Here is a 27,926-nt window from a genome sequence, read left to right as displayed (position 1 = left end):
CACCCTTTCTAGTGTGAATTGAGGACATATAGTAATCCCGAGAAGTTGCGTAGCTGTTGTCAGCAGATGCTTACTCATGGATGATCAAGTGCCTTCGCACAAAGATATTGGTTGCAATTAGGATCTCCTTAGAAAACGTCACACTTTTGAAAAGATGTGAGATGTCTGTTTCACATGGACTGCACAAAGGAATACGGATACACACTGAATCGACATGGGTGGTGGAAGAGAGAGGCAGTGAGTTATGCCTCTCTGTGAGTTCTCGTCGGTGCAGACTTTACTTCACCCTCAACCTTCCATTTGTAATAAACTTTCACTAGAGCATTCACTACCACTTGGTTCTCCAGACCATAATAGGTTAGCCTTCGTTTTACATAATTCCACAGCAAGGAACCGATTCCAGTTTAAAGACATCAAACATGCCTCTTTTTCTTTCAAAAATGTCCTCCTGTCACACTCAAGGATTACCATGACAAAGAACCTGCCCGACACCCTCAGCAGCATGCTCAAGGAAAGTATGGAAACGCAACCTACAGGAAAACTAATCAAATTCAAAGCCGTCAACTGGCTGGTACACAAGGAATGGAAGAAAAGAAACTCTTTCCTCCCACTATAGTTCTTAACACCCTCCTCAGTCATTAAGATTCATAGATCATAGTGAAACATCTCAGGAGTGGCGAAAGGGCATTAACAGTGTCCACTGCCATCAAATGGGACCAGCTCCCTGGGTGCGGGGCAAACAAGTAACTGATTGAAATTCAGCAAGGTATAACTACCTAGCGAGTTAGGATGTATGACGTTACAATGCATACTATTACAACGCATGCCTTTACAACGCATTTTTTACAAAGCAAAAACCTTTACAAAACATAAATATGAAGACCAGAATACTTAACAGTTGGGGAAGGGATGGTGGGAGCTTGTTCCAGTTCTTAGTGGCCAGATACAAAAGGGAATGGCCTCCATGCCAGGCACCAGCAATCTGGGGAAGAAAATTCCAGCCTGAGGTTAGTAAGGTGCAAAAAGCTAGTAGGTTGATGGAAAGCTACCTTCTTGTTGACATATATGGGTCCAATGTTATGTTGGGCTCTGCAGGCAAAGCAAAAATGTTTGAACCTGCACATTTGTCTATGGGGAGCCAGAGGAAATTTCTGAGGTATTCAGAGTTAGATGGATGGTCTGGGATATTGAAAGCAAGGTGTGCTGCAGAGTTTTGGACAACTTGAAGTCAGTGAAACATGTGGGTCAGGATGTCCAGATAAATGTGCCCCTATATGTCCTTATTGACCTAAGCAGCAGCATCTACAATTCAGCAACAGCATATGTATTAGACCTGTCAGCCTTAGAGTGGTCTTCCCCAAATGTTTCCCTCACCTTCTACATTTTGTCTGCACTTATTTTTGATAGCTTTAGGACTTTGCGCACTTTACCACTGCTAACCAGATATAAACGGTTTGTGCTTATTCTCCTAAAACATGGTTACAATGATTTATACTTAATCAGCATATTTAATTTACTTATGGGTCCCTTCTAAAGTGGTATACTATAAACCCAGAGCCTGTAAATTAAATGCTACCACTGGGCCTGCAGCACATATTGTGCCACCAACTGATCCACGCCACCAAGAAAACTGCATTCAAGGAACGACTGGACAACAACGCACACAACAGCAAGGAACTCTTCAACATCGTTAAAGAGCTCTCCAACCCCAATGCGGGAAACAATGACATCACCCCTTCGCAAGACCTCTGCAACTCCCTCGCCTCCTACTTCCACAACAAGATCGCGGACATACACAACAGCTTCAGCACTCAACCGACGCATGCCACGACTGAACCACCGCCCCCCACCACCACTCTCCGCGCCTGGACCCCGATCAGCACCGAAGACACCATCAGGCACGATGAACTCCATCCACTCCGGATCTCCGACCGACCCCTGCCCTAACCACGTCTTCAACAAGGCCGACGCTGTCATCGCACCCCACCTGCGGGACATCATCAACACCTCCTTCGACACCGCTACCTTCCCGGATAGCTGGAAGCACGCCGAACTTAGCGCTCTACTAAAGAAGCCATCAGCCGACCCCACCGACCTCAAGAACTACCGCCCCATCTCGCTGCTCCCGTTTCCTGCAAAAGTCATTGAGAAGACCGTCAACAAGCAGCTGGCCGCCTTCCTCGAGACGAACGGATCCCTCGACCTCTCGCAGTCTGGCTTTGGGGCCAACCACAGCACCGAGACCGCCCTGATCGCAGCCACCGATGACATCCGAGCCCTGCTCGACAACGAAGAAACAGCGGCCCTCATCCTCCTAGACCTCTCTGCGGCCTTCGACACTGTCTGCCACCGAACCCTAGTGCGGCGCCTCAGCAACGTCAGAATCCAGGAGAAGGCACAGGAATGGATCATCTCGTTCCTCGCCGGAAGGACACAGAGAGTCCGCCTCCCCCTGTTCAGATCAGAAACCACCGAAGTCATCTGCGGCGTTCCTCAAGGCTCCTCGCTCAGCCCAACCCTCTTCAACGTCTACATGAGCCCCCTCGCAGCCATCGCACGCCAACACAACCTCAACATCATCTCCTGCGCCGACGACACCCAGCTGATCCTCTCCCTCACCAACGACCCCGCCACCGCCAGAGCCAACCTACACGAAGGGATGACAGACGTAGCCGAGTGGATGATGAACAGCCGCCTGAAACTGAACTCGGACAAGACGGAAGTCCTCATCCTGGGATCTTCATCCTCTGCCTGGGACGACTCCTGGTGGCCCCCCGCCCTGGGCAGCGCACCCAAACCAACAGACCACGCACGCAACCTGGGCTTCATCCTGGACTCCTCCCTCTCCATGACCAGACAAGTCAACGCCGTCTCCTCGTCGTGCTTCAACATCCTGCGCATGCTACGTAAGATCTTCCGGTGGATCCCCACCGAGACCAGGAAGACGGTCACCCAGGCCCTCGTCACCAGCTGTCTGGACTACGGCAACTCCCTCTACGCCGGAACCACTGCCAAACTCCAGAAGAGACTCCAGCGGATTCAGAACGCCTTAGCACGACTCATCCTGGACATCCCCCGTCACAGCCACATCTCCGGACACCTGAGAGATCTGCACTGGCACCCGGTCAACAAGAGAATCACCTTCCGTCTCCTCACCCATGCACACAAAGCCCTACACAACCAAGGCCCAGGATACCTCAACAGCCGCCTCAACTTCTACGCTCCCACACGCCAGCTTCGATCGACCGGCCACGCCCTCGCCGCCGTCCCCCGCATCCGAAGAGCCACCACAGGAGGAAGGTCCTTATCCTACCTGGCCGCCAAGACTTGGAATTCCCTCCCGACCCACCTCCGCCTGACCCAGGACCACCTTGCCTTCAGGAAGCAGCTCAAGACCTGGCTGTTCGAGCAGTAGCGGACCCCCCCACCCTAGCGCCTTGAGACCCTCCGGGTGAGTAGTGCGCTATATAAATGCTTTGATTGATTGATTGATTGATTGATTGATACTTGAGCAGCGGCTTAAACATGCCCAAGGTCTGACACTGCAGCATGAATGCAGTTTTAAATTGTCGTGTCAACTTGCCTTTGAAAACCCCTTGTCCAACATTAAACTCCCCTTTTATTATATACTAGCAGCCCGTCCTGACGTTGTCCGGGTATGAATTGCTGCCGGCCAGTATTATATTGTTTTGTAGGATTTTGTTTTGATAGCATTTCTTATCTTTGACAGGCCTGTGAAACGCTCCGATTCACAGTGCACTGCTGATGCACATAAGAGTGCGCGTTCAGTAGTGTGTGAACTCGAGTATCCGAACTTTATTTTTCCTTGCAATATTATATAGCGCAAACTCGACAACATGGCATGAGCACAATTTACATTACAGAAGAACACATTCATTTGTGGTAGGCACGGGGAGACAAAGCGATTTGCCTAGAATTACAGGATGTTGAGCTGATGCCGAGATTTGAACGTAGCTCCCCAGCTCTAAAGTTCGCAATTCTAGAACTTGTGGCGGGAGGTGTGTCTAAAAGTGTAAGTCGGTGCTGGCCATCAATGAGGGAGACCTGTGCATTTTTAAAATGGGTGGTGAAAAAATATGAGTATATTGCTGGAGATGTGGGTCGCCGTGCCACCAATGTACTTACCGGGGGAGGGTAAACACCCATTATTCCGCAACTTTCTTTCCGCATACCAACACTCCGCATACTTTCATTACGAAAGTACCATGACTCCGCAATATACCATTATAACACATGGCATTTCATTTTATATGCTTTTACCACACATACATTTACAACGAAATTCGTTGTAAATGCATGAATAGTAAAAGCATGTTTTTTTAATGTTTGGATAAGTTCAAGTTCAAGTTCAAGTTCAAAACAACTTTATTTCGATTCATAACGAATCATAAAAAGCACATAGACAGAAATACATAATTAAGGGGTGCAATTACATTGGGTTGCAGTCACAGTTAAAATAGAGCAGTTAAAATATTTACAAAATGTTTTAAAAAAAAGCAGCAATTTTTCAGTAATTCCATAGGGTGTTGTCAAGACTATTAAATTATCTATTTCCAGAACGTTTTTTAATGCGGAAAGCAGCTACCAAGAAGTTAGCGACATTAAACATATTTAGTGGTGAGTCTAACTTTTTTAAGTAAAATAGGGCAGGCTTGATTTGGACGAACCTGTTTGGATAAGGTAAGTATGGGTATAGGGGTATATGTTTTGGGGTACAGAGGTATATGTTTTGGGGTGCTTGGGTATTTTTAGGGTTCAGATAAAGTTTTGGGTTATGGGGTACAGGGGTAGTTTTAGGGTTTAGGGATTGGTATGGGTTTTGGGGTACAGGGGTGTTTTTAGGGTTCAGGGCTAGGTTTGGGTTTTGGGGTATAGGGGTATTTTTAGGTTTCAGGGGTAGGTTTGGGTTTTGGGGTACAGGGGTATTTTAGGGTTCAGGGCTAGGTTTGGGTTTTGGTGTACAGGGGTATTTTTAGGGTTCAGGGCTAGGTTTGGGTTTTGGGGTACAGGGGTATTTTAGGGTTCAAGGGTAGGTTTAGGTTTTTGGGTACAGGGTTATTTTTTGGGTTCAGGGCTAGGTTTGGGTTTTGGGGTACATGGGTAATTTTAGGGTTCAGAGGTAGGTTTGGGTTTTGGGGTACAGGGGTACAGGGGTGTTTTGAAGGGTTCAGGGCTAGGTTTGGGTTTTGGGGTACAGGGGTATTTTAAGGTTCAGGGGTAGGTTTGGGTTTTGGGGTACAGTGGTATTTTTAGGGTTCAGGGCTAGGTTTGGGTTTTGGGGTACAGGGGTATTTTTAGGGTGCAGGGGTAGGTTTGGGTTTTGAGGTACAGGGGTATTTATAGGGTTCAGGGCTATGTTTGAGTTTTGGGGTACGGGGTATATTTAGGGTTTAGGGATAGGTTTGGGTGTTTGGGGTACAGGGTATATTTATAGGGTTAGGATGGGTTAGAGCTTAAGGGTGTTGGGGTATTTTAAGGAGTAAGGGTGGGTTATGATTATGGGGTGCAGGGGTATTTAAAGGGAGCAGGTTGGGATTAGCACACGATATGAGACATGGCACGAAGGGCGGAACGTACCACACGCCCCCAGCACACGCCCATAGCACAACGCAGACACGCCCACGAGGGACCTTTTTGCTGGCACGGTTCTTTTACCTTTTAAATGTATATGGTGGGCGTCTGCATAGCCTGTGTCCTTCTCCTGCAACTGCCCTTTCCAACGCTGTATTGGGTGTTGTGATTGGTGCTGTGGTTCCTGAGATTACCCGTCTCAAAGGTTTGGGCTCTCTCTTTATTATATTAGTACTAGCAGCCGGCCCCAGCGTTGCCTGGGGCAGAAGGGGGCTGGGGGCAGCATTTCAGGCTTGCGTGCACTCCCGCCCCGGCCCTCGCCCGTCACGACATTGTCTGTGTCCCGGACAATGTCGTGGCGGGCGGGGGCCGGGGCGGGAGTGCACGCAAGCCTGAAATGCTGCCCGCAGACCCTGAGCCTTACCGCAGTTGTTCCGGGCCAACCTTCCGCACCGGCTCCCTCCCGTCCCGTGTCCCAGAGCCTTACCTGAGCCGCCGCTCCTCCCCGAGCTCCTCACTTCACCGCCGCTCCTCATCGTCAACACGTACATTGCGGCCAGCAATACGTCGTGGCCGTCAGCGTCGCGGCCGGCGCTACTTTCAGGGCACTACTTTTTTTTAAGTTATATTTTTAAATTTACGTTTTTTTTTATTTTCTATAGCCTCTGTCCATCTGCACACCCTGAGGATTACAACATTGTTTTGGGTGTGTGGATTGGCGCTGTGGTTCCCGAGTTTAGCTTGCCAAAAGGTTTGTGTTCTCTCTTTATAATAGTAGTATAGATAGATATGTCTCCCCTAATGTAGGCCCTATGTAGCCCATAGGGTGGGGTGCTGTGTAATGAAAAGTTTGGACATATACTTTTAGGTTTTACATGTCCACGTAGTAAAAAAACTTTGGGGCGTCCGTATACATTTGATAAGCTGCAATTTCCAATTGGAAGCAGGTAGCTATGTCAATTTTTTTGCCTTTGCAATTGAGGTGAAAAGCACTTTTTAAGAGTAAATTCAGGTTTTGATCACAATTTTAAAAATGCCACTTTTAGAAGGCTGTACAAAAGGGGGTGGTAATGGACGGAGCATATGAACCAATCAAACACTCACACCCAGTCAAAAGATCTGGGTTTAATCCATAACCGCAAGCCGGGCTGAAGATGGCTGGAATGCCAGAAACTGGTCCTCGGAAGCTTGTTTCCGGTCCAGGGAAGACATGGCAGTTCGGGCTGGACTGTTCCCATAAGGCACAGGGTCAGACTGATTTGCATATAGCCATGTCTGAACTGGGGTGGCAGAGTGGGCTAAAGAACGGTGATGGATTAAACCCAGATCTTTTGACTGGGTGTGAGTGTTTGATTGATTCAGATGCTCCGTCCATCACCACCCCCTTTTGTACCGCTTTTGGCCGCCATAAGTGTGGCAGGGTATGCTCAGACGTGAGTCCCTTGCTCACTTTGCCACTGGATTCAAACAAGCCGGGCTGAAGACGTCTGGAATGCCAGAAACCGGTCCTCGGAAGCTTGTTTCCAGTCCAGTCAAGACATGGCTTGGCAGTTCGGGCTGGACTGTTCCCATGAGGCACAGGGTCAGACTGATTTGCATATAGCCATGTCTGAACTGGGGTGGCAGAGTGGGCTAAAGAACGGTGATGGATTAAACCTGGATCTTTTGACTGGGTGTGAGTGTTTGATTGATTCAGATGCTCCGTCCATCACCACCCCCTTTTGTACCACTTTTAGAAGGCTGGCATTTTTCTGTCCTCAGCCCTGTTGTGCCTGCAGCCTGGCTTTGATCAAATGACTTGGTGTAACTGACAGTTACACTTTGTGAACTCCTCCCAGACAATCACACAATAGAGGAATTAGGTGTACCTAAATGTGCTATCTGCCTGCGGGATGGGTCAGAGCAGAGCACAGCCCCACTTGCAACTGAATAGCCTGTGCTCTACCTTCACACAAAGGGCCTAATGACCCCACATTGTCACAATTGCCAGCTTGGGGCCAGAGCATCAGAGGCAGGAAATTCAATGCACTTCAAACCCACTGTCTGGCCAGAGCACCAGAAGCAGGAAATTCAATGCACTTCAAACCCACTGTCTAGTAGCGTCTCCCACCTTCAAAAAGGAGAGCACCAGAGTATAAAAATTGAACCTCAGACACTAAATCTTCAATATACTTCTGAACCTGTGGATACTCTGACAGAAAGAAGGACTGTTATACTGCTGGAAGAACTGCTACTCTGATGGACTGCAGTTCTGAAGGACTGCTGCCCAGTTTGATTGCTGTCCTGTTGCTCCTCTGCTCTGCTGCCTTCTGCCTGGGTTCAAAGACTGAATTTCCATCGGTCCCAGAACCTCCAGGGTTACACACAAGGGCTTGTCTGCTGGCCTCCTGTTTAGAGCCACAGTGACAGAAACCACACTTAGGCACAGCCTGAGTAAGTCCTGACCCTGTAAGTGGTGCCCCTTCAGTCCCGCACCAATGGAAGTGGTGCTAAAGGTGCCCAGATAGCCAAACTCAAAAAGTGGCAACCTGCTTGCCTATCCATTGAAGGTGCATCGCCGGTCTGATTGAATTTTCAGCTTCTCCCGCTATGTTCTTCTCCACATCTGCAAATTCCTTTCAGCCATCCCTCTCCAAAGAGGGTATTCGACCTCATGGTACTGCCTTCGACTACAGCCCTCTGCCTCATCCTGCTGGAGATTTGCAACTTTCATTTCAGAGAATAAGTCAGAACGTACAAATCTTCACTATGGGTTCGACCCAAGGCTATCTGACAACAACGCTCTTTCTTTGGACAGCTCCTGTAGCCTAGCCTTGCTAAACTTTTTTACTTAATCACTTTCTCTCTGAAATTCTTCTAAGTCTGAAGTCAAGTGCTGACCATGCCCAATCCACGGTGTGTATCGAACTGTGCTCCATCATGATTGGGCACATTTTCCAACTTTGATCCAGTCTTGCGCCACTAAGAGTCCGCATTTGATGCTTCAAACATTTAAGCACTTGTTCTTACAAAAAAATGTCAACATTTATAACTCTGGTTTTACTGATTGGATTTGTGTCATTTTGGTGTCAAATAATAGATCAATATTTACTTTATTTTTCAAAATTGGTTTGGGATTTTCCTTGTGTTCAGCTTATCTTTTTTGCTGATTGTGTGCTTTATAAGTACTTTGCCCATTGCCTCTCAGTTATACCTGTTTGCTTTTTGTGTCAAGCTACCAAAGGTTTTGCCCAAGTTAAGTTAGTGACTTTATGTGGGTCACCCAGCAAGGATTGAGGCTTGACCAGGACTTACACCCCAGTCAACCATCAACTCAATTTCTAACAATATGCCTGTTCTTGACTTTGATGCTTCACTGACTGATGAAAGGGAAGCAACAACCAAATGTATAAAAAATATGGCAGCCTGGAAAAGAAAAACAGTAAGCCTCGCGGAAATTAATATTACACTCGTGTAATTTGGGGAATTTTGTGTCATAACGGTTATGTGAGATTCTCGAAATTATACCTCTTCATGTAATTATGTACAATTCATCGTAAGAAAATTACTGCAAACATTGCCATATACAGTAAAATTTTACAGCAAAATCATTTGAGCAACAGAAGTTGAGCACCTGTTGTGTACAATACTTTGTTTAAATGCATTCTTGCTATAAAATCTGACACAAGGGTAAATTTCATTTCAAGTAGAAAATAGTGCAAAATGACAGATTAACTTGTCATGTAAGTATGTGTAATTTTGTCAAACTTTTATTTAATTACGCAAAACCAAATTACGCATATTTCACACACCTATAGAAAAAAAACTTTTCCCATCATAGAAACAAATTTAATACTGTAGAAAAAACATTAAAAATAACAGTAAAACATTGTTAGAAATGGGGGTCTATAGTTGACAGAGGTAGGTACCTTTGACCAAATAGGGACCCTTGATTCTAGTCAGGGAAAGGGGGAAACACACTGTAGATAACCTCTGCTCACCCCTTTGGTAGCTTGGCACGAGCAAACAGGCTTATCCCCGAGGCAATGTGTAAAATATTTGTACTAACACTCACAGTAACACAGTGAAACATCACAAATGAACACCTCACAGGTTTAAGAAATATGAAGTATTTTAATCTAAGTTATGCAAGACCAAAACAATGAAACTCCAACATACACAATTAAGCTTTTCTTTAAAATGTTTTTAGGAAGGTTCTGGTTTAAAACCAACTTGTAGATTTTGTATTCTGCCGGTATTATCAAAAACGATTTGGTAGGTACAGTGGGGCATATTATCAAGGGGGTGTATCTCTGCTTTTTTGGCTTTAAAAGACAAGAAAGCGGAGATAAAATTATCTCCCTATTGCCTAGCTGTCGCTAACACCAGTTAGCGACAGCCAGTAGGAGATAGCGACCATCTTGGGCCCCACTTTGCATGTCAGTGATATTTATCACTAATAACATGCAAAGTGGGCGTGCCAAGATGTTAGCGACTGGAAACAGTTGCTAACATTGCTATCTCCTATTACCAACTTTTGGAGATATTCGCGCTAAGCGCGAATATCTCCAAAAGCTAACACCTACCCTGAGCAGTTCTTAGCCATGTTGTCCAATGGGAGGTGGATAACATGGCTAAGAGCATTAGCTCGGTAATGCATGAATATCGCTGACTTTTCAGTGATATTCATGCATTGCAGACGATTTTTATCGCATTTGCGCAAAGTTTATCTGCGATGAAAATCGCCGCAGCTCGGCGATAATTTTTTCTCGCTAACCAAGCAATAGCGATAATTATAAAAACTAAAATAAGACATGTGCAGAGACTCTATTTTCAAGGTGAACATATCGTTATTTGCCCAAGTCACTTGACACCGATGCACGGTGCCTTTCTTGTTCTTAAAACAAAGAAAACCACTCTGCTAATTCTTAAACTGGCTCCGTCGTGAAGGGCTATGACAACCTGCCCCCGGATGTTTACTCGGCAAGTAGTAATGGCAGAGATAGGGCCCCTGGTGCCGCCGATCCCCTCGGGTCATTGCTCTCATTAAGAGAGGAGCTCCGCTAGTGGGAACAGGCCCCCTCAGATACACAACCCGCTCTAGGCAGCGCCACTCGCAGTTGTTCAGATTTTATCCTGAACGTTACCTGGGGGTTGCTTTTCTTGTGTCCTCTCTGATGACGTCTTGCTGGACGGCTTCGCCGGCCGTAATGGAAAAGGACAGGAGCGTACTGGTTGCTAGGCAATGCCTTGCAGTGGTGTGGGTCCCAGCGCAGCTTTCCCTTTTGGGGTCAGCGAACTTGGGCACGTAGCTTCTAGCTTAACATGGCAGGCTTTGCGATGGGCTCAATTAGGGGTGGGCGAAATGGTAACAAAATCTCCGCTAACACGTAGAAATTCCACAAACACGCAGAATTGCTTGTTCGCGATGCTTTTGTCCTGTTCGCAATCGCTGTTTGCGTGGTTGGGGGGAAATATCTAGCGAACGCGCACTCAAGCAAAAAATTTCACGAAGCTACGGAACACAGAATTTTGAGCAATTTCGCGCTTTTCTGCGGAACGCAAATACCCAAAGTCCACGAACGGAACAGAATTTACCGCCCAGGCCTAGACTCAATGCAGGCAGGACAGCGCGCTGTCACACACTCAAAGTGGTGCCTCTCCCTTCCTCTCGATAGCGATCTGGGTTGACTCGGGCAAGTGGTGGTGACACACCCCCAATTAGTACTTCAGTGATCACGCTGGTTTCATGAGGGCCATGGTCCCATCACGGCTGAGTGCAGACACACGCACACAGCGGTGGTGTTGGCAATAAGCATGGCATCCAAGTATCACTGTAGGCTGCACATAAAGTCATCAGCTGTATGCAGACACACGCTTGCAGCTTCTCAGATTAGCTCTTGGGAACTTTGATATGACTGAGTTCCCACAACAGGACACCAGCTCTCCTCAGGCCCTTGGAGATTTTCCTTTTCAGAAGTGGACAGCACACAGCAAAAGTCCTTCTCCTTCCTTTGGCAGAATAGCAACTGCAAGTCGGCCCCAGATCACACAGCAAGGGCAGTCCTTCTTCTCAGTTTCACACATTCATTCCCTTGGCAAAGGTTACTTCCAGGATGATCTAAATTACAGGGGGTTTAGCTCTCATTTTTATACCCCAAAAGTCTTTGTTCTCTATCTATCGGGGTCCTGGACCCAGTCCAAACCAGCTCTGGGTGCACTCTGTCAGTGCACAACTTCTTCCTTTGTGAATGTGGGTCAGGCTCTTCAGACGCACAGCAGGAGGTGGAGCCAGTCTTTTGTGAAAGGCAGGTACAGCCCTAGTCAGGAACAGAAACTACTCCTCCCACCACTCCAAATGCAGATTGGCCTATTCAGCTCAAGCTGACTCACCAAGACTCCTGGAGCCACCCCAGCCCCTGTCACGCCAAAGCCAGATAGTCAATCCACAACCACGCAGAGGCACATAGAAAGGTTGAACAAGAAAATATCCACTTTCTAAAAGTTATATTTTCAAACACAGAATTTAAAAACCATCCTCACTTCAGGGCTACCAGACTCCAATTTTCTATCTCACTCCTATGGGAAGATATGCAGGTAAAATGATACACAGCATTTCCTATTCTGTCCTATTGGCAAGATAGCCTTTCAATAGTGAAAAACAAAATTGGCATTATTTCACTACCAGGACATGGTACACACACCAGTACATGTCCTACCTTTCACATACACTGCACCCTGCCCACGGGTGTACCTTGGGCCTTCCATAGGGGTGTCCTAGGTGTAAGGAAATGGAAGAGTAGGACCTGGCAAGTGGGTGCACTTGACAAGTCAACATGGCAGTTAGCAAACTGCACGCAGGCACTGGCAGGCCTGGGACATCTCTTTGGGGCTACTCAAGTGGGTGGCACAATCAGCTAGTAGCATTTGACGTACCAACCCTGGCACACATAGTGCATTTTACAAGGGACATACTAGTAAGTCAAATATGCCAATCAGGGAGAACTAGTCATATTCACAATTTACACAGAGAGCACTTGTACTTTGACACTGATCAGCAGTGGCAAAGTACCCAAAGCATCTAAGCCAGAAAAAACAAAATCCAGCATAGCATCAAAAACAGAGGAGGTGCAGTGTATTTCCTATATTCCCAATAGGCTCTGCGCATTGGAATAATATATCCTATAGATTTGACATAGGACTTAAGTCAATAGGTCTCTATCGAATGTACTATACTTAATAGTGAGTTCCAGCTAGCTCAGAGTTCACTAGAAACGTTCTCGAATTCACAAGAAGGGATTAGTTTCTGACAACCGTATAAACATGACAACTTTTGTTGGACTTGGCCCTTAAGGCAGGTTCACCCCTAATCTTTTTGCTTTTGATCTGTGATATGCGTGGATGATTTTCTGGTCTGTGCGCACTTTTCCTCTGTGTCCCAGAGTAAAGTGCGTGCATGTAGTTAGGCTGGCCTGCTCTCCCATAGGGATACATGGGGAATGTCTGTGTCCCTAGTAATTCCTGATGTGTGGGGAGTGCATGCTCGAATTTGGTATGTGCGTGTTCATGGGAATGAATGCTTTGCAATGGTGTATGTGGCATGTGTGTGTCATGAGTAGAAATGCCATTTCTAGTACTTGGCATATTACTGTAAAATATGTCTGCAGTGTGATTGGCTGGAGCTGGCTGGTGAGCCTGGCTCCAGGAAGGCTGGATGGGTCTGCCCGGTGGTGAGTGTGAGATTAGCATGCTTGATGGCTTGGGAGGAGTGCCCCTGGTCCCTGATGGGCCTGGACTTTCCCCAGACAATGCTGGCTCCACCCCCTGTAGTGCGACTGATGGCCCTAGCCCTGCCAGTGAATAGAGGGGGTGGTTGAGGTAAACAGAGTACTTCAGAACCAGCTGCGACTGGTTTCCCCCCACCCTGCACCCTTGAGACAAAGGGATTTTTCTGTATAAGAAGGGGCTGTGTCCCCATACAATTTGTCCTGTTCTTGGTCCTGCCTAGGATCTTGCCAGAGGGGGCTGCTGCTGCTGCAGGGGCCAGGAGGACTGCCACTTGGCTGTCTCCCTGCTTGGAGACCCAGTGTGCTGGCTCTGGTCCTGCCTTGCCCCTCTGCCTGCCTCCAGACCCTGCTGGAGCTTTCCTGTGCCTGGAGGCACCCTGATTTTGATTTGTAGCGCTAGGCGCGCTTTATCTTCCTTGAAGCGCCGAGCGCGCTTCCCTTGGCACTTGAGAGCGCTGTGGCCTGTCCCCGAGCGCTGGGGAGCGCTCTTTGTACAGCCGGTGCCCACCCGGCATCTGCCCGTTTGTATTTGCCGTTTCGAGGCATAGCGAGTGCCACCTCGCTTTATCTTTATTTTTGGAGGCAGGTGCCCACCCGGCATTGCCCCGTACTTTGATTTTGTAAATACCTCGAGGGAGCCCACTCCTCGGGTACTGAGAAGCCGCCTGCCTGCCTGAAACGGGCCGCCGCGCTGCCCGCGGCGCCCGGAAGTATTTGGCCGACCGGCCAATCACAGCGCAGCCCTCGAGGCCGACCAGAAGTCCCGCCTCCGCAACCAGGCAGCGAGAAGAGAGGCGCCGCCAGCGAAGCTCCGAGGAAGAGGAGCCCCGGGCTGCAGAGGAGGAGAGCCGGCAGTGTTCCTGCCCCCGCAGCACCAGCGAGATACCGGTGAGTGCGGGGACAGGGTCATTTGTCCTTCGAGCGGCCCCGATTGGCAGAGGGCCGCTCCAACGCTGCTGCATTTCTTTGTGGAGCCCAGAGGCTCCTGGGGGCATTACTTGTTTTTGAGTCCCCCGTGAGGGACTCCAACGACCCGGGGCACCTTTGTTCATTTAGAGCCCGCGAGGCTCGAGTGCCCATTTGATTTACGAGCCTGAGAGAGGCTCCACCAGCCCGCATTAGTTCGTGAGAGCCCCGAGTGGCTCAGGGCATTTCCTTCTGCGAGCCCAGCGAGGCTCATTGCCCCCATCGTGATTTAGAGCCCTGAGAGAGGCTCTGGGGCATTGTTGATTATCCTAAGAGCGCTGAAGCTCTACCTTTGTACATTTGCTTTGTGAGCCCCTGAGAGGCTCCTTGCCCACTTTGTTCTTGAGCCCTCCTGGCTCCAACGTTTGCCCAGTTCTGTTTATCAACTGTCCAGCACTTAGTGGACAGTTGCCACGTTTAGGCTTTGTGTCTGTGCTACCTGCGCAGACCCCCCCTGACACTGAGACTCAGGGCATTCTGCCCCTTTCGAGGCCAGTTGGCATGAGGGACATTTGTGAGTGTTGTGCTGTGTGCACCCCGTGCATAGTGAATTGTTTATGTCCACTTACCTTTTCTTAAAGTGACCTGATTAGGTATTTCATGTTTATCCCCTTTTGCTAAATGTGACCTGCATAGTAGATTGTTGATGTTGCATTTTATGTTTAGGTTTCCTTCCCTTTGCTAAGAGTGAATTGCTTAGGTGTTGGTATTCCTTCCTCAGGTCCTGCTGAAGGTCCTAGTTACCTGCGTGATTACCTACAGTGTTTTAGGGTTGCGTAGGAGGTCTTGACTCTGTTCCAGTGATTACTGGATCTGTGTTGCATTTGTAATTTTGGTGCTACTCATTCTATGTTTACGACATAAGTGTATATCTACCAGTATTATTTTCTGACAAGTGCTTACCCCTGACAGTGGTCCATGTGGCCCTGTCCTGTACATAATTCCCCTTGTTGTTAAAAAGGGTTCCAAAGACAACCGGTAACCAAAGACCCTTTTATGTTGCCCGGCGGTATCGCCTCTATGACCCACCGATATTAATCAAATGAAGAAGCAGGCGCTGGAGACTGGAAGGCAGGAAACGAGGATTTTATTCTCTCCGGAGGAGAACACATCAATTCAGACAGCAAGTATCGTCACGAGGTGCTCTAACCACATCTCTGAGGCCTGGCCTCTTATACTAGGGTTTATGACCTTTATTGCACATAACACATTCTCGCAATACTTTAGTACTTGAAAGAACATCCTCGGAATCTCCCCTTCAGACCCGTTCCCACATACATTTACAGTTGGATTCCCCACCCCGGTCACAACAGGTGATGGTTGTCGCACAGCAGGGCATTCCGCCGATTCACGGAATGCATGGGGTTGGTCGGATCTCATGGGGTGGGGGCTTTGATCGATTCGGGGGTCTTTTGATGGGGAGGGGAAGCTTCCTACTGTACGGGGTAATAAACAGTATCCGCAGAGCCAGGTGGCGGCCTGGGAACAGGGAAGACAAACGGGGACACAGGAAAAGGGGGTTTGCATCAAAAGGGTTTGAGGCCATGAAAGGAATGAGGGGAGGTGTCGCGCTGGGAACAGGATGGGATTCCGTGGTGAAGCTGCGCTGAAGAGGGGTTTATGACCCAAGGCATGAGAGAGCGGGGGTTGTCAGCGTGCGGGGGAATGTTTGCGAGGTTAAGAGAGAGAGAGACGCGCTGGCTATCAGCGAGGGGCAGGGAGGTCATGGTGCTCAAAAAAATGGCTGCCGCTTACGCGCACGAATGGGCTTGGAAAAGGGGCAAGATGGCGCCGATAATGTTCATCAAGTTTGTATTTATTTTCCACAGTCCTCCCTTTAACATTTCCAAGACATCTTGCTGGCCTATTTCCTATCTATACCTATATGCAGCGATCATAAGTAAGGGAGAGGGGACTTAGGCGAAAGAACTGTACATAAACATCACATTATAAACATCATATTGAAAAATCTCATCATTTAGTAGGCGGGTTCATCGTTAAGTTGGTTGCAGAAAAAGTCATCGTAATGCAATATCAGACTAGAATTATGTAGCGAGGGCGTTGGGTACAGATCATAGAATAAGAACTGGTAAGTTATCATATAAGTAAGTCCTTTTTGTATACGGCGGGTGCATAGTCAGTCCAATGGTGGTTGGGAGAGAAATGAGATACAGTAAAAAATATATATATATATCAGAGTTCTCGTTGTCCTTTGTCGTCTTCTGTCGGCACTGTTGAGCACCTGGATTACCTATCAACAGAAATGTTCATGTGGATTGAGTCGTTGGGGGTCTGCGGGTAGGGGTGCATTCTGTTTGGTTTTCGTCAGACCTCGTAGGAGGAATGCGTTACGGTTTTGGAGCAGGTGCATCTTCTTCCGCAATGCAGAGCATAGATTTGCAATGGAAAATGCAATTGTTCCAGAATTGTGAGATCTGTTCGTTTCTTGAGTCTCTGTGGTGGGCATTTCCTGTTGCTTCCATCATCTTCAAGGTGCTTGGTAGCGGGCAGAACCACAGACTTTGTTTATCTTTTCTTCGGGGGCTACCCTTGGTGGAGTTCTAGGTCACCGTTCTGGGATTTAACATAGTTCGTGGTCTACTTAGTCGGAGCTCCCTCCCTTCTGACGCAGGGAGTACTCTTCTCTGGGTAGCTCAGTAGGATTTGGAGGAACTTGGGAGTTCGGGTGGAAAGGTGCGGGTGTGAACAGTCCTTATGGTAGGTCGGAGGAGGAGGGGATGGAGCAAGGCCAAGTCGGGAACAAATCAGGGGGACGGAGGGTTTGCGACAGGCGGGTCCGGAACCATGTTCAGAGAGCGGGGACTTTTTGGCACACGTTGATCATAGAGCAGGGGCTTCAGGTCAGCCCTTTCCTTAGCTTTGTTTGAAACAGTGCCCCGTCCTGCGACTCCTTACTGCTGTGGTCTCGCCTCGGCCTCCGTCGCTGATGTTCCACCATCCGCAGTCAGGCCGCGTGCTCCCACATCCGGTCTCTTTCCCCTCCGACAGTGATACCCTTAAATGAGTGTTGAAAAGACAGTCTTTAGAGATTTTGCAGAAAAAAAAGGTAATTACATAAATCTATTTTCTCTCCCAACACCAAGCAACTGGGGTAAGCACTCGCTACATTTGAGATTTTTGCGGCTAACGTATAAACAATTGATGATGGATTTGCTGGATTCCTTACAACTTCCTTTTGTTGGCTAATTCTTTGACGCTTTGATGATTATTACGTTCATTTGTCATATGTCTATTATAGTAGATGTCAGTTCTTCTGGCAGAGACCCATTTCCCTAGTACGAGTCTTGCAAGACTAGGCTGGTCTTCAGGGCCTTGTATTTTACAAAAAGTGCAACGTGCTATTCACCATAGTCTGATAGGCATCCTTCTGAGGGATGAACATAGGCTAAACAAGTCTTCATTACATCAAAACATCTTATTTTCAGCAAGGCTTACAGCAACAAGGTCTTTCGATTTTCGATCTAATTTTTAACTTTGCATACATCTTTCTAACTTTCTATATAAATCCTCGCAACCTGGTTACTACAAAAACTCGGGGGGTGGTTTGCGATAATTATTAAACTTATCCTCAGGGAAGGTGGGATCTTATGAAAAACGATTAGGAACACAGCGAATCGGAGCGAGGGGCGTTTTTCAAGTTCTCGTTCAGGGCAGCTGATACCAAACTGGGGGCATTTTGGGTAGATGGGGGTGTCTCGATCATTTGCTTACTGTTTGGGGTACGGGGACAATTTGGAACGGGGGTGGTCGCATTACCACAGACATATTTTATCATAGAAGCCACTGACAAATAGTTCCCTGGCTGTGGGTCAAATTTAGGGAACCTCAGTCGTCTTACCTGTCCCTTTCCTACTGGCCAATTTAAATTTCATCCATATTTAGCAGAAAAGGAGAGGTAGTAACGTGGTACCGATACAATTTTATTTAGGACAAATTTGTGCAAATACTTGTGGTATTTGGGGCCAATCAGGAGGTGCACCAGGTTCGCCAATTAGGTGCCAGTCGCTAGGAAGAGGGAAAGTGTGGAGGGGTGAAAGAGTGAGAGAGAGAGAGAGAGAGAGAGAAAGAGAGAAAGAGAGAGAGAGAGAGAGACAATAGGCAAAACAGTACACATGGGACATAGAGAATGACCGTGTATTGTTTGGGCTATTCAGTGCGTTACCCGACGTTAGACGTTTCGGGTCTGTGTTAGGATATAAAAAGCATGCAGTTTTGGGACAGAAAAGCATTAGATCTAGTACAAAAAGGTCGTGCATTGGGTAGGGCGTCCTTTTTGTGTCGTCTTGCAGCGGTAGTCCGTTTTCATGCATCGGGCGTGACGTGGTTCCAGATCCCTTACGATACTCTAATCGGGATTCTAATGTAACCTGCAGAGGGAAAAAGGGGGAAAAAAGGGGGGGTAGGGGGACAACATTCGAACACATCAAATGTATGGGCACGAAAGTCCTTTACTTACCACATACTCGTACTTATCTCTTCGGGATATAATCCCTTAGGGTTTTGGTTTCCTAAAGTCATGGGGGCAGGCAATGTGATAGGTGGTTCATGGGGAGGTTCGAGGATGGCATTAAGGATCGTGTGTAGTGAAAATGCTAAAAAGGAATCAGAGGTTCCTAGCGTGAGGTACCCGGTTTTGTAGATGTATCCGGCCTTCGGGATCCTTAAATCATTCCCAAAGCTGTGAGGTTCTAAGACATATCAGTTCTTCGTTTTAACCCGGTACCTTAGTACCTTCGACCACCATATCTTAATAACATTTTATCAATCACCCCGCTTTACTTTACCCATTCTCAGAAGTCGAGGTCCTTCTTCATATGTTAGTCCCTGAGCTTAGTCGCATATTTTGGAGGCAACGTATCATACCTGGGATCTGATCATCAATCCGGGGCCGGACAACCATTTCTCGGATAACCTTGAAAAAAAGAGCAGAACGGTTGCGCATAGAAAAACCCTCCCACCGATACCCGCATTTACAAAAGTATGCGATGCCTATCCGTAGCTTTTTAAGACCTTTATTTGTAGATTTATTCAATACGTAAAATGTGAGAGCGCAATTCATATTTTGGCCTGACATGTCGTCGATGGAAGCACATACAGTGGGGGGGTTATTTTGTAGCACAAGAACATGTAAAAAAGGTCTAATTAATTATTTGCAAGTAACCAAAAACATTTCATTGCGTGACGAAGGAATCAGGGGCATTTCAGTTCATAAATGGAAACACAGTCAAGCTCATCGTAATCACATTTCCTAGATGTAAACCGCGGGTGTGCATCATAAGCGACGTTATGTATCAGTTACAACAAATATCAAAAATAAATTGTTCATTGAAATCAACATTTTACGGAACCCTTCTTAAATGTTCGCCAAGTGAACCCTCCTCCCTTTAACATCGAGTGCGCAATGGTTCGTATATATATATATATATCTTAGTACATCAAGTTTCATTAGCTAAGGAACACCACGAGGCATCCGTTAGTTTCCATTGATACCGGCGCCATTTTGGGCGAGGCCGGCTTAATCCGGAAGTAGCATCAGAGGAAAAAAATGTCCCCGACGATTGGCGGTTGGACCAGGGTCCCTTTCGGCAGTTCAAAAAAAACTGTGCTAGCAGAGGGGCTGGTGGTGTGGACCGTCAATCAAGAGAGGGAGGGGGTAGAGTCTTTCTTACCGGGTCATGTTGATGTTCAGCCGGAACTTACTCGAGTTCGTTAGCCCATAATGTTCCTGGGTGGTTCAGACGGAAGCTGATGCAGACACGAGAGCACCGCCATCTTGTTGCTAAGCCGTGGTCATTTCATTTGAGATCAATGCAACTGTTCCTCACCGGAAGCCTGAAGGGGCCGAGGGCTCTTGGGACTTTGGTAGAATCTTCAAAGTCGAGGGGGTGTTTGTCGATGGTGGGGGCTTTCGCCCAGGTCGGCAAGTGCCCAAGTTGCAATTTCGGACAAAGTTACTCCAGCGGCCTAGACCCGCCTTTCGAGGGCCCAGACGCCATTTTGAGACCCTGTGGCAGCCACCTTTGCCGTATCCGTCAGGAGTGGAAGAAAACTTCTTGTGATGGCGAAAGACAGAGCATCATGCGGCTGGAGCAGGACATTTTGGTTCGGGGCGCCAGGGTGCAGCAGTGGAGCCTTCATCTGGGGAGGTGAGGGAGGCTCACCCGTGCCGTCTCCCTCTCCCGGCGCATCCTACACCGTCCCTTGGAATCAGGGGCGCACATGATGACCACCCTACACCCCTGATTCCGACTCTTGGGGGACCACTGTACATCCGGTGCTCCGTAGATATGCCCGTCGGACATTGTATGTCCTGTGCTGAGAAAATATACCAGTCGGGCATTATGTGTCCTGTGCAGCGTAGGTATATGGCCGTCGCCCGGCTGGAGGACATCGGTGCCGGGCCAGGGCAGGGAAGCCTCCTACCTGTGGAGGTGGGAGAGGCTCGTCCGCGTCGCCTCTCCCTCCCTGCCCACCCTGCATCCGTTCGATGGAGGAATTCGTGATGGCCGGACCAGGAGATACGAGGGAGGGGGTCATTTGCAGCCGCCCCCTCCCTACTCGCGGCCCGGGGGACGCCATCCCTGGAAGGGCAGTATGGAAAGACCATTTCATTGCCTGCTTTGTGGAGTCTCCAGTACCTTCTCGCCAGCGATCTCTTTTTGGCCCATGGTTGCTGGCAGGCCCCGCCCCACACGTGCTATGTGTTTCGGATGGGCGGGACCATCGAACTGTTACATTGGAAGACTTCCGGAGTGAGCATAATATGTTTTGTATTTTTTTCTATTAGTAAAGTTTGTTTTTTAGAGAGTTCTACTAGTTATTCTATTTACTGTTGGTTGTGTGTATTACCGTAATTAAATCCTAAGTTATATAATAGACGCTTGGCTTTCTTGAGTCTTTTCTCTAACGGGGGGTTGTTTACACTGGTCTGTAATTGTGTTTGGTTTTTCAGAGTGGGGGAGCAACAGAGAGCAATCAGTCCCAGAACTCTAACATGTCGTTAAAATTGGTCTGACGAAATCTGTGCCACCGAGCATAATCAAACGGGGTGGTCCTGTCTGTTCTGTCTGCACTAGTCTGATTGGTTTTTATCTCGCGCCTTTTTCCTTTCTGTCGGTCGGTCCTTTCTGTCAACCCTCCATTCTTACCTATGCTTTGCAGAGTCGGGCATTGGGCTTTCCAGTGCCCGAGGCGTTTACAGAAAGCACATTGGTTCTGTTTTAAATCTATTCGTCCTGTGCGCAGTGTCGGGGGATTACCTTCGGGTCGTTGTGTCCCGGGGTTGACTTGTCGGCACATCCCTCTACACCGTTCTCTTTCCATGTCTACTCCTCGGGACTGTGCCATTGCTGGCCCTTCCCTTTGCCTACTAGACGTTTGGAGGGTTGTCCGTCGTGTCCCCTCATCTTTTCTAAATTCGTCGCCTTCCCTTCGTCGTGTGGCTTCTTTGCGCCACATGCCGAGACTATCGAGCATAATAGGTGTTGTTTCATTCCTACGAAGGGCTATTTCTACCGTTTCTATTTTGTCAAGATCAAAGGATCCTCTCAGTGGCCACTGACTTTCTCGATCCTTTTTCGTATATTTATGCCATAGTTCACTGTAGGCTATAGCGATTAATCCATGCTTCATGAACATGTCCTTATTAGGGGTGCCTTCCAGCGGAGCCGGATGGTTCATCTCTAATAAGCGGTCCGGGCTAAACAGGCTACTAACCAGTGGGGAGAAGACAGGCATGACGGATCACAATGGGATAATAGTCAGCACTACCTATCTTATCACTGCGCGCAAAGACTAGATAGAATATTTCTATTCTACGTTGTTTGCACGTAGTGAATACCTCATGAACCAATTCTGAGCAATCAATGTTAGGTCAAAAATAAAAAATCAATATGGTCAATGGGGAGAATAAGTAGGCTCGCAAAGGTTCGCGTCACCTACCCTTTCACTATCTGTAAAGAGGGGACCTATTTTTCCCTGTTTGCAGACAGAGAATCTCCAGAAAACAATCTATAACAGTTAATCAATGGGGGGAAGGGGCAATTGTTCAGTGGGGGAGAAAGATAGGTCCGACGGGTGCGTACCTATCCTTCGCTGTTTATAAAGGGAGAGCCTGTTGTTTCTCCGTTTGTAGACAGTGAATCTCCAATAAATTAACAAAAAGTAATACTAGTATTTTCTCAACAATTATCAATCACGTTCAATTATCTATCACTTTCGCAATTCGTCGTGTTTACACGACCTTACCCGGACCGCATGGACCGTTTCTCGTCTTCCGAATCCAGCGCCCGATCGTTCTCTTCTCTTCGTACTTCTCGTGGCACTCCTGATGGTTCCCAGTCAGGACCGCAGATCACTCGAGAGAGGTCTGTTCGGAACCAGTGAAGTTCGGATGATCGGCTGTCAGACGAGGGTCTATCGGACAGGGTACCTTCCGATCGTTGCAGTCGTTCACTCTGTCGTCGGGACCTCTCCCACTGGATCCACGAGTCGCTGATGGGCCCCACGTTTGGGACGCCAATTGTTAAAAAGGGTTCCAAAGACAACCGGTAACCAAAGACCCTTTTATGTTGCCCGGCGGTATCGCCTCTATGACCCACCGATATTAATCAAATGAAGAAGCAGGCGCTGGAGACTGGAAGGCAGGAAACGAGGATTTTATTCTCTCCGGAGGAGAACACATCAATTCAGACAGCAAGTATCGTCACGAGGTGCTCTAACCACATCTCTGAGGCCTGGCCTCTTATACTAGGGTTTATGACCTTTATTGCACATAACACATTCTCGCAATACTTTAGTACTTGAAAGAACATCCTCGGAATCTCCCCTTCAGACCCGTTCCCACATACATTTACAGTTGGATTCCCCACCCCGGTCACAACAGGTGATGGTTGTCGCACAGCAGGGCATTCCGCCGATTCACGGAATGCATGGGGTTGGTCGGATCTCATGGGGTGGGGGCTTTGATCGATTCGGGGGTCTTTTGATGGGGAGGGGAAGCTTCCTACTGTACGGGGTAATAAACAGTATCCGCAGAGCCAGGTGGCGGCCTGGGAACAGGGAAGACAAACGGGGACACAGGAAAAGGGGGTTTGCATCAAAAGGGTTTGAGGCCATGAAAGGAATGAGGGGAGGTGTCGCGCTGGGAACAGGATGGGATTCCGTGGTGAAGCTGCGCTGAAGAGGGGTTTATGACCCAAGGCATGAGAGAGCGGGGGTTGTCAGCGTGCGGGGGAATGTTTGCGAGGTTAAGAGAGAGAGAGACGCGCTGGCTATCAGCGAGGGGCAGGGAGGTCATGGTGCTCAAAAAAATGGCTGCCGCTTACGCGCACGAATGGGCTTGGAAAAGGGGCAAGATGGCGCCGATAATGTTCATCAAGTTTGTATTTATTTTCCACATTGTAAATTCTGCCCGTGCCCCTGGCACATTGTACAGTTTGCATGTGTTATCTAATGTGTTTTGTTTATTATAATACAAAGGCTATTTTTTATATATCCTTGTGTGGAGTCTTTCTTTGTGGTGGGCCTTGGGTGTTGTTGCTGGGGTGCGTGCGCAAATACTTAACTCATACCGCCTCCAAGTTTAGCCTAGACTGCTCGCGCCACGTTACCTAGAGGGCGAGTGGGGGTTGCCTTGGTGTGTGACTCCCTTGCCCTGACCTTAGAAATGGCGATCCCTGACTGACCTCGACGCGAGTCTTGGCCGGCCAGGGTCCCGTTTCTAACATTGGTCGCAGCGGTGAGGAAAAGAATTTGTGTTTGCGCTGTACCACAGTGGCGACAGGCCACCCTTCAAAGCTCTGCATTTTTTAGATAACCGCATTTTGGGGATTATTGTTTTTTAGGGAAGTTCAGTTTTGCTTCTCCTGAAAGGTGTCATTTGTATTTTGTCCAGTACCTTGTTCCCCGCCCTGCTCCCAGAGTTTGGTACCTGTGTCGCTAGTGGTCAGGTTGAGAAAATCAGGGGTGGTAGAAACTGCCTTACCAGTTGGAGGGGAGGGTTGTGTGTGAATGAGTGTGTGTTTACCTGGACAGTGGAGTGCAAGTTCTCTGATAGGAATCTTGCTGAATTTTGTTGATTGTATTCTCCTGTTTAGCTCAGACCCCCAGGGTCCCTGTGTCAAACTTTTCCCGAGAACGTCCGCCAAAATGGAGCCAGTTTTTGATCTCTGTAGTCTGTTTAGGTACAGTAGATTAGAGCTGGTCAGATTCTGCGAAAAGGGAGGCATAGAGATGAGTGAGTTGGTCACTCAGTCCCAGCTTAGGGACAGCCTGATCCTGTGGCAAAAGGATCAGTGGGATCGTGAGCACAGAGAGAGAGATAGGGCCCGGGCCGCACGCCATGAGGGTGGTGAGTCTGTGGGGAGCCCTGAAGATTCTGTTGATGAATGTGAGTTGGATGGTGATGACAGTGGATGGATGTCAGCAGAGAGTGATGACCCCATAGATAGGGAGTCCCTTGCTGGGTCCATTGTCAGTACCAGCGCCCCATCCCTTTCCCTGTCCCCAGAGGAGTGGTTGGATAGGAAGGAAGAGAGGGAGTATCAGCTAGCGTTGGAACAGCTCAGGTTGGAGCATGCCAAGCTAGAGGCTGAGAGGGCCTTGTTCAGGGAGAAGGTAGCCCAAGAGAGTAGCTTACCCCCTGAGTGCATGTGTAATTGTCTGGATTCCCCAGGGAGGGTGGAGTCCAGTGGTGGCAGCTTTTTAAATGTTGGTGTTGACAGTCCCACTCCCAGTTCCCCGAGTATGGTTCCTGTTTCTCCAGAGGAGGAGAATAGGTTGAGGTTTAGGAACCTTAGGAAACTGTCTCACCAGTCCTGGGAGGACTTTGTGGATGAATGTCAAGGTGCACTGTCTGATTGGCTAGAGGTTCACATGGGAACTGAGTTTGCCAAGCTTTTTGATCTGGTTCTAAGGGAGCAGGTGCTCCATAGTTGTTTGCCAGAGTTGCGCCAACACCTGTTGGAATTTGGGTTGACTGATCCAGATACCCTTGCAGATGAAGCAGAGCGCTGGGAGAGTGCAAGAGGTTCCTTAGCGCCGCTAGTGAGTGATTCCAATAATAGTGGGTCAGGTTTTCTCCAACCCAGCGTGGTGGAGGAGGGTGAGAGTAGCCCAGCTAGGTCTCAGTATAGTGAGGAGGGTGTAGGGGCTTGCTGTCTGTCTCAGTGGAGCGGAAGTAAGTGTGAGACCGAGAGTCCCCAGATGCCCGAAGCCCTGCCTCAGAGCCTGGATGGTTTCTTTAGGGAACACCAGGGTGGGGACCTATGCTTACCTGTTAGTCCACTTGAGGGAGATCTCCTAGTGTGCAGGGGACCTGGAGCATCTGTGAGCGGAGCTTCTGTAGTTGTGGAGACTGGCAGTACTGCTCCAGGAGGGAGAGTACAGAAGTCCAGTGAAAGGAGTGATTTGGGAGTGACCTGTGAGTCCTCAGAAGTCCTGGAGTGCCAGGCAGTGATTCCACCAAAGGTTTTAGACCGGAGGTTGGAGGTCCAGGTTCAGGGTTTGCCTGACCTGAAGGGTGGGAATACTGTAAGCAGTGTCCTAACCAGTTCTTTCTCCAGAGATACCGCCCCGGTTGGGAGGGAGCAGGACTCTGGAAGGGGGTGCAGAGGGTGGGAAATCCCACCTCTGACCCCGGTACCACCTGAGGGGTTAAACCCTAGGTTGGGAGAGTGGTGTTTAGAGGGTACCCCTCGCAGGAGGAGGAGGAACCCTAGGAGAAGAGGTAAGGGGAGGAGAGCCTTCCCTGAGACTCCTGGTCCACCTAAGGTTGTAGACCCTAGGCTGGAGAACCAGTGGCAGTCTAGCCCTGTCTTGCAGACAGGAAGAGTGGAAAATGGCTGTTATGTGCCAGGGGTTACTACCCCCCACTTGGTGAGTTGGCAGGATCCAGTGGCACCTGGGTGGCCTAGGGCCTGGTCCTCGCCGAGGGCAGCTGGAGATTACCAGTGGGGTAATCCAGTGAGTCCCTACCATAGCTTTAGAAAGAACCCCAGGGGTTCACAGTGGCGTAAAACAGGAGGGTGTCCCTGCAGTTGCGGGCCCGCGTCCGTGTTTTATCGCCCCAAGCAGGTAAGTCAATCACGGTGGTGATTGGTCTGCCCTGCATTTTGGCTGGAAGGGGGTTGTGTTGGACTTGGCCCTTAAGGCAGGTTCACCCCTAATCTTTTTGCTTTTGATCTGTGATATGCGTGGATGATTTTCTGGTCTGTGCGCACTTTTCCTCTGTGTCCCAGAGTAAAGTGCGTGCATGTAGTTAGGCTGGCCTGCTCTCCCATAGGGATGCATGGGGAATGTCTGTGTCCCTAGTAATTCCTGATGTGTGGGGAGTGCATGCTCGAATTCGGTATGTGCGTGTTCGTGGGAATGAATGCTTTGCAATGGTGTATGTGGCATGTGTGTGTCATGAGTAGAAATGCCATTTCTAGTACTTGGCATATTACTGTAAAATATGTCTGCAGTGTGATTGGCTGGAGCTGGCTGGTGAGCCTGGCTCCAGGGAGGCTGGATGGGTCTGCCCGGTGGTGAGTTTGAGATTAGCATGCTTGATGGCTTGGGAGGAGTGCCCCTGGTCCCTGATGGGCCTGGACTTTCCCCAGACAATGCTGGCTCCACCCCCTGTAGTGCGACTGATGGCCCTAGCCCTGCCAGTGAATAGAGGGGGTGGTTGAGGTAAACAGAGTACTTCAGAACCAGCTGCGACTGGTTTCCCCCCACCCTGCACCCTTGAGACAGAGGGATTTTTCTGTATAAGAAGGGGCTGTGTCCCCATACAATTTGTCCTGTTCTTGGTTCTGCCTAGGATCTTGCCAGAGGGGGCTGCTGCTGCTGCAGGGGCCAAGAGGACCGCCACTTGGCTGTCTCCCTGCTTGGAGACCCAGTGTGCTGGCTCTGGCCCTGCCTTGCCCCTCTGCCTGCCTCCAGACCCTGCTGGAGCTTTCCTGTGCCTGGAGGCACCCTGATTTTGATTTGTAGCGCTAGGCGCGCTTTATCTTCCTTGAAGCGCCGAGTGCGCTTCCCTTGGCACTTGAGAGTGCTGTGCCCTGTCCCCGAGCGCTGGGGAGCGCTCTTTGTACAGCCGGTGCCCACCCGGCATCTGCCCGTTTGGATTTGCCGTTTCGAGGCATAGCGAGTGCCACCTCGCTTTATCTTTATTTTTGGAGGCCGGTGCCCACCCGGCATTGCCCCATACTTTGATTTTGTAAATACCTCGAGGGAGCCCACTCCTCGGGTACCGAGAAGCCGCCTGCCTGCCTGAAACGGGCCGCCGCGCTGCCCGCGGCGACCCGGAAGTATTTGGCCGACCGGCCAATCACAGCGCGGCCCCTCGAGGCCGACCAGAAGTCCCGCCTCCGCAACCAGGCAGCGAGAAGAGAGGCGCCGCCAGCGAGGCTCCGAGGAAGATGAGCCCCGCGCTGCAGAGGAGGAGAGCCGGCAGTGTTCCTGCCCCCGCAGCACCAGCGAGATACCGGTGAGTGCGGGGACAGGGTCCTTTGTCCTTCGAGCGGCCCCGATTGGCAGAGGGCCGCTCCAACGCTGCTGCATTTCTTTGTGGAGCCCCGAGGCTCCTGGGGGCAT

General features: G+C 49.0%; 1 pseudogene; it reads left to right on the top strand.

Annotated features, from left to right (window-relative positions):
• The first annotated feature begins 469 nt into the window (after positions 1-469).
• Positions 470-26,441, top strand: LOC147726503 (uncharacterized; annotated as a pseudogene).
• The last annotated feature ends 1,485 nt before the right edge of the window (positions 26,442-27,926 follow it).

This window comes from Lissotriton vulgaris, chromosome 3_1, assembly GCF_964263255.1.
Source record: "Lissotriton vulgaris chromosome 3_1, aLisVul1.2, whole genome shotgun sequence".
In the NCBI taxonomy this organism is placed as follows: Eukaryota; Metazoa; Chordata; class Amphibia; order Caudata; family Salamandridae; genus Lissotriton; species Lissotriton vulgaris.
This window is presented reverse-complemented; position numbering and strand designations above follow the sequence as displayed.